At 43.1% G+C, this 6,320-nt stretch overlaps 1 long non-coding RNA gene across 1 annotated transcript in view; it reads right to left on the bottom strand.

Annotated features, from left to right (window-relative positions):
- The window catches only part of LOC132658228 (uncharacterized), a 30,299-nt gene extending 25,854 nt beyond the window's left edge, over window positions 1-4,445 (bottom strand). Inside the window, exon 1 of the long non-coding RNA XR_009597537.1 lies at window positions 1,579-4,445. This is a non-coding gene — a long non-coding RNA (uncharacterized LOC132658228). The remainder of the gene's footprint in view (window positions 1-1,578) is intronic.
- Between the last annotated feature and the right edge of the window lie 1,875 nt (window positions 4,446-6,320).

Genomic DNA, 6,320 nt, shown 5'->3' with positions numbered 1-6,320 from the left:
ACTCATGTACACCTGTGGCGGATTCATGTTGATGTATGGCAAAACCAATACAGTATTGTAAAGTAAAATAAAGTAAAAAAAAAAACCTCCAAGACCCCACACCTTTCATTGCTAGGTACAGGCAGGAGCAGTTTTGAGGAAGTGAGACTTATTGAGAGCATAGAATCCTAGCCCCCTGGAGGTGGCTGTGTGTGACCTGGAAAGCTCCCCGTGTGTGTCTGATATCACCTCCCATCTCGTGATCCTCTGTGAAATCCGCTTCTAGAACTCTGGTTACATCCATTTACAGATTTGACTTTCCTGTACATTCTGCCCTATTGGAGAGCTGGAACTTTGTCTTGTTCAAAGAATATCCCTAGGACTTAGCACAGGGTCTGACACATAGGTGTTCAAGTGTTTTATGAGTCAAATGATCTCATTTACTGTTGATTTCATGAGATGTTGTTTGTCACTGACATTTTAGATGTGAGAAAAGGAAGTCCCACAAGATGAAGTATCTTGGTCACGTCACACGGTTATTAATAATAAGTGACTCCACAAATACTGTGTCGCAACTTCAGTCCAGGCTCTTCCCCTGTAGACACTGCCTCTGCTCATTCCTGACCAGCCCCCAGCATCAAAAGGAGGGATGGGAGATTTCTGGCAACATGGGTGGACCTAGAGATGATCCTACTAAGTGAAGTCAGAAACGGAAAGACAAATACAGGATACCACTTATATGTGGAACCTAAAATACGACACAAATGCACTTACCTATGGAAGAGAAACAGTCATGGATATAGAGAACAGGCTTGTGGCTGCTGAGGGAGGGGAGATGGGGAGGGACGGAGTGGGGGTTTGGGATAAGCAGATACAAGCTATTACCCACAGGATGGATAAACAACAAGGTCCTACTGTACAGCACAGGGGACCATATTCAACAGCCTGCGATAAATCATAGTGAAAAGATATGAAAAAGAATATAATATATACATATACATATATATGCATACATATATATATACATATACATTCATATATATATATGGGGCTTCCTGGATGGCTCAGTGGTAAAGAATGCACCTGTCAATGCAGGAGATGCAGGTTCAATCCCTGGGTCAGGAAGCTCCCCTGGAGAAGGAAATGGCAACACTCCAGTAATCTTGCCTGGAAAATTCCATGGATAGAGGAGCCTGGTGGACGACAGTTCATGGTGTTGCAAAAGAGTCCGACATGACTTAGTGACTAAACAACAACAGAGTGTGTGTGTGTGTGTGTGTGTGTGTGTGTGCGTGTGTGTGCATGCTCTGTCCTGTCTGACTCTTTGCTGCCCCATGGACTGCAGCCTGCCGGGCTCCCTCTACTCATGGGATTGTTCCAGCAAGCACACTGGAGTGGGTTGCCATTTCCTCCTCCAGGGCATCTTCCTGACCCAGGGATCAAACCCATGTCTCTTGCATCTCCTGCTTTGGCAGGCGGACTCTTTACCACTGCGCCGCCTGGGAAGCCAAATACATAAAATGGAGTCACTTTGCTGTACATCAGAAATGGATACAACATGGTAAATCAGCTATACTTTTAAAAAAAGTATTTACTTACTGGCTGTGCTGGGTTTCCTTGTTGCACGAGGGCTGTCTCTAATCGCGGTGCTCAGGCCTCTCCCGGTGGTGGCCTCTCTTGTCGAGGAGCACAGGCTCTCGGGGCTGCGGGCTTCAGCGGCTGTGGGCCTCGGGCTCTAGAACACCGGCTCAGTAGCTGTGGCTCGTGAGTCCAGCTGCTCCTCAGCAGGTGGAACCTTCCCAGACCAGAGATTGAACCCACATCCCAGGCACTGGCAGGGGGACTCTTAACCACTGGCCCACCAGAGAAGTCCAGCTATAATAAAATAATTTTTTTAAGAAGGTAGGATAAGCACTTCTCTGGCGGTCCAGTGGTTAGCACTCTGCACTTTCACTGCAGAGGGCGTAGGTTCGATCCTTGGTCAGGGAACTAAGATTGTGCAAACCATGCCAAAAACAAAAATAAAAAAAAATTAAAAAGTCTAAATAGGAGGCTAGTTTAGCAACTGACTGCAGCTCTCCTGGAAGATTTTGCTAAGGGAAATACAAGGAGCCTTCTAAGATTCATGTAATTTAGCTGCTCTCTATTAATAGAGTTCTTAAAATATCAATGAAAAGAATAGGAAGATGGGGTTATTTCATTTTTGACTCAGGCTTAGATGTGAAAATAGGAGAAATGAGTAACTGAAGAAGTGTGTGTCATCATTCTTGATAAGCCTCACCCTTTTTATCTGATCAAATAGGGAGTTTGTTTTCACATGTTTCTTGTATGAATAATACGATCTTTCAAACAGGAAAGTAAAGCTTGTGCTGTTCTTTAAGACTCTATTCAATATCTTGTAATAACCTGTATTAGAAAAGACTCTGACAAAGAATATATATACATACACATACACATACCTGAATCATTGTATAAATAAAAAAATTTATATTATATATATAGGTGTACATCAAAGTGATGTACACCTGAATCATGGTAAATCAACTCTTCCTTCAGTAAAAAACAAAAAACTAAACTAAACACTATTGAACAAAAAAAGAAAGAAAGAAAGTTGACAGATACATGGTTGTTTAAAAAAGGACTCTCATTAACCGAAACACTGATGGGTGAATGCTGGATCTGGGCTTCCCCCGTAACTCCACACGTAAAGAATCTGCTTGCAGTGCAGGAGACAAAGCAGACTTGGGCTTGATCCCTGGGTTGCAAAGACCCCCTGGAGGAGAAAATGGCAACGCACTGCAGTATTCCTGCCTGAAGCATCCCACGGACTGAAGAGCAGGCTGAAAGTCCAAAACGTTGCAGAGAGTTGGACAGTACTGAGCATGAACCTGATGGAATGTTGGATTTAGCACAGAAGATATAGACGAAGGAAAAAGAGAAAAGCGTTGAGAAGGGTGGTGGGGGCTAGAGAGGAATTTTGTGATTGAAAAATAGAGGGGGCTGTACGGGCAATTGGCTCCTCTGAGTGGAAACACCTAGTACCTGCCAGAGAAAGGGGGGCAGAGTTGTTCTGAGGCTCAGACCTTTACTGAGCTATGCCTTTGAGATTCTTGGTGGTCTTTAAATTTTACCCTGTCAGAGTTTTCTCTTCTCTTTTATACTCAGTTGCTGTTAATTTGAATTCCTTTCTCCCTGAACAACTTGTTGTTTGGAGTTTTCCAAGGACACATTTCATTAATTTTTTTTCTCATTATAAAAGCAACACTTGTTCACTGTAGAAAACTCAGTAAATACAGAAAAGGAGAAAGAAGAAAATAAATTTATCGTCCTACTCATGGCAGCCACTTGCGCACCTTCCTTGGGCCCTGTGACACCTTCTGAAGCTTGCTGGCTGGACTGACGGGCCTGGCCTCCACCTCCATCCTCTGTCCTTCCTGCCTCCTCCCCTCCCCCATCTCCTTTGCTTCTGCCACTCACCCCTAAATCACAAACAGCTCCCCAAAATTAAAAGTGTAAATGTCATTATGAATATTGTGCTAACTCAGAAAATTTAGGATGGGACAGATCCACAGGTAAGGGCATAAACTTGCCCACTGGCTTTGATAGGACAGGAGACTACGACAGGTCATCTGAAGAAGGAGCTGGGTAAGAACCAGGAAAGAGTTTGCTCTGGGGTTACGAAAAAGCTCACTTTCTCCACCTTTACAGAGTTGGCAGTCCAGACCTTTCTAGAGCAAAGGCTCTCTTATTTACTGTGTTCTGATAAGGATGATATACGGCACACAGCTCTTGAAAGAACTGAACGTTGCTTTACTGTCCGTGGAATTCTCCAGGCCAGAATACTAGAGAGGGTAGTTGTTCCCTTCTCCAGGGGATCTTCCCATCCCAAGGATTGGACTCAGGTCTCCCGCATTGCAGGTGGATTCTTTACCAGCTGAGCCACCAGCGAAGCCCAAGAATACTGCGGTGGGTAGCCTGTCCCTTCTCCAGCAGATCTTCCCGACCCAGGACTTACTATGCCCCAAACCCTTTAGAAGAGCTGTGTGTATACTGGGACTTCCCTGGTGGTCCAGTGGTTAGAACTCAGCCCTTTCACTACCAGGACTGTGGTTCAGTCCCTGGTGGAGGAACTCAGATCCTGCGAGCCAGGTGGTGCCGCTGGGGAAAACAAAGCATCTTGTATACATTAAATTCATGGTGCTGTCATTCCATTTTACAGATGAGGATGCTGAGGCACAGAAAGCTCAAGCGAGTTGCTCAGTGTTGAGAAGCTAGCAAGAGTCACATCTGGGGTCTGAACCCTGGCAGTCTGTTCCTAGAACCCCTAGTAGCAAACCACTGTGCCACGCTGCATCTAAAGTGCGTTCATAGGCTTTAAGTTGTGATTTCCACAGTGTGGGGTGTGAGACAGTTTTAGGTGGTTTTTGGAGAAAGTTTTAAAAATACCATGCCTTTCATGTGTGTTAAGAAAAAAAAATCATTTACAAGTGTAATGTTACAAATATTTTCATGTAAGATGAACAAAATTTAAAAGTCAGCTCCAAGTCAGCTACTGTTAATAACAGTACAAATAGTATGAAAAGTTGCAGAAATAATAAGTGACACGCTTGTGAAACACTGTTGATTAAAAAATCAACATAAAAAATCCCACTTCCAACTCAATGAGGCACCTGGGAGAGATTTCCCACCTGCAGAGACTGATTCAAAGGTGGTGGACTGAGACCTACTGTATAGCACAGGGAACTATACTCAACATTTTGGAATAACCTACATGGGAAAAGGATCTGAAAAGGAATGTGTGTGTGCGTGCTCAGTCATATCCAACTCTTTGCGACTCCGTGAACTATAGGACTCCAGGCTCCTCTGTCCGTGGAATTTTCCAGGCAAGATTACTGGCTTTACTGGCTTTACTGGCTGGGTTGCCATTTCCTCCATATATATATATATATATATATATATGTATGTATATATATATATATATGTATGTATGTATGTATGTGTATATATATATATATATGACTGAATCACTTTGCTGTATGCCTGAAATTAATATAACATCCTAAATCAACTATACTTCACTAGAAAAAGCAATAAATTAACGATAAAACCCCCCAAAGGTGGCAGGCTCAAATTCTTGCCCAGAGTGCATTCTGTTGGTGCTGTGAGTGAGGCCTCTCTGGGTGAAATTTTTTAAAAAAATTATAATCCCAGAAAAAGTTGGCTTAAAAACTCAACATTCAGAAAACTAAGATCATGGCATCTGGTCCCATCGCTTCATGGGAAATAGATGGGGAAACAGTGGAAACAGTGACAGACTTTATTTTCTTGGGCTCCAAAATCACTGCAGATGGTGAGTGCAGCCATGAAATTAAAAGACGCTTGCTCCTTGGAAGAAAAGTTATGACTAACCTAGACAGCATATTAGAAAGCAGAGACATTACTTTGCCAACAAAGGTCCGTCTAGTCAAAGCTATAGTTTTTCCAGTAGTCATGTATGCATTTGAGAGCTGGACTATAAAGAAAGCTGAGTGTCAAAGAATTGATGCTTTTGAAGTGCGGTGCTGGAGAAGACTCTTGAGAGTCCCTTGGACTGCAAGGAGATCAAACCAGTCAATCCTAAAGGAAATTGGCCCTGAATATTCATTGGAAGGACTGATGCTGAAGCGGAAGGTCCATTACTTTGGCCACCTGATGAGAAGAACTGACTCACTGGAAAAGACCCTGATTCTGGGAAAGATTGAAGGCGGGAGGAGAAGGGGATGACAGAGGATGAGATGGCTGGATGGCATCACTGACTCAATGGACATGAGTTTGAGTAAACTCCAGGAGTTGGTGATGGACAGGGAAGCCTGGTGTGTCCATGGTGCCACAAAGAGTCAGACATGACTGAGAATTGATCTGAACTGATACCCCTAATAATTTTTAAGATATTACCTGCTTAAAAAGTTGTCAGCCTGGGTATCACAGGCAGAAGTTCTGCCTAAGGAGCAGGCAGGGAATGGATAGTTATTCCATTTCTAATCTTCACTATATTTTTATTGACTCACTGAGAAATACATTAGAAATATTATAAGATTGTATACAGCTTTTATAGCCAGTGCCTTGGCTGACAGCTGGTTACGTGAGAGGCATAGACCCCTGTTCACTGAGCTGTACCAGAATCTGCCCACAGAAGGGTCAAGGTCAGGATAGAGTCTTGGCAGCTCCAGTAATCATTTGTAGTGAATAAAATACACATGTATTTTTTAACAATGTGTTTTGTCTGCCCATCCTTGAAACTTATGCTTCAATGACTTGATTGATGCTGTAATTCTATAAAACTCTTGATTGTACAGATGTTG

This window comes from Ovis aries, chromosome 20 (assembly GCF_016772045.2).
Source record: "Ovis aries strain OAR_USU_Benz2616 breed Rambouillet chromosome 20, ARS-UI_Ramb_v3.0, whole genome shotgun sequence".
In the NCBI taxonomy this organism is placed as follows: Eukaryota; Metazoa; Chordata; class Mammalia; order Artiodactyla; family Bovidae; genus Ovis; species Ovis aries.
The sequence above is the reverse complement of the archived record's forward strand: the minus strand, read 5'-3'. Positions and strand labels throughout refer to the sequence as shown.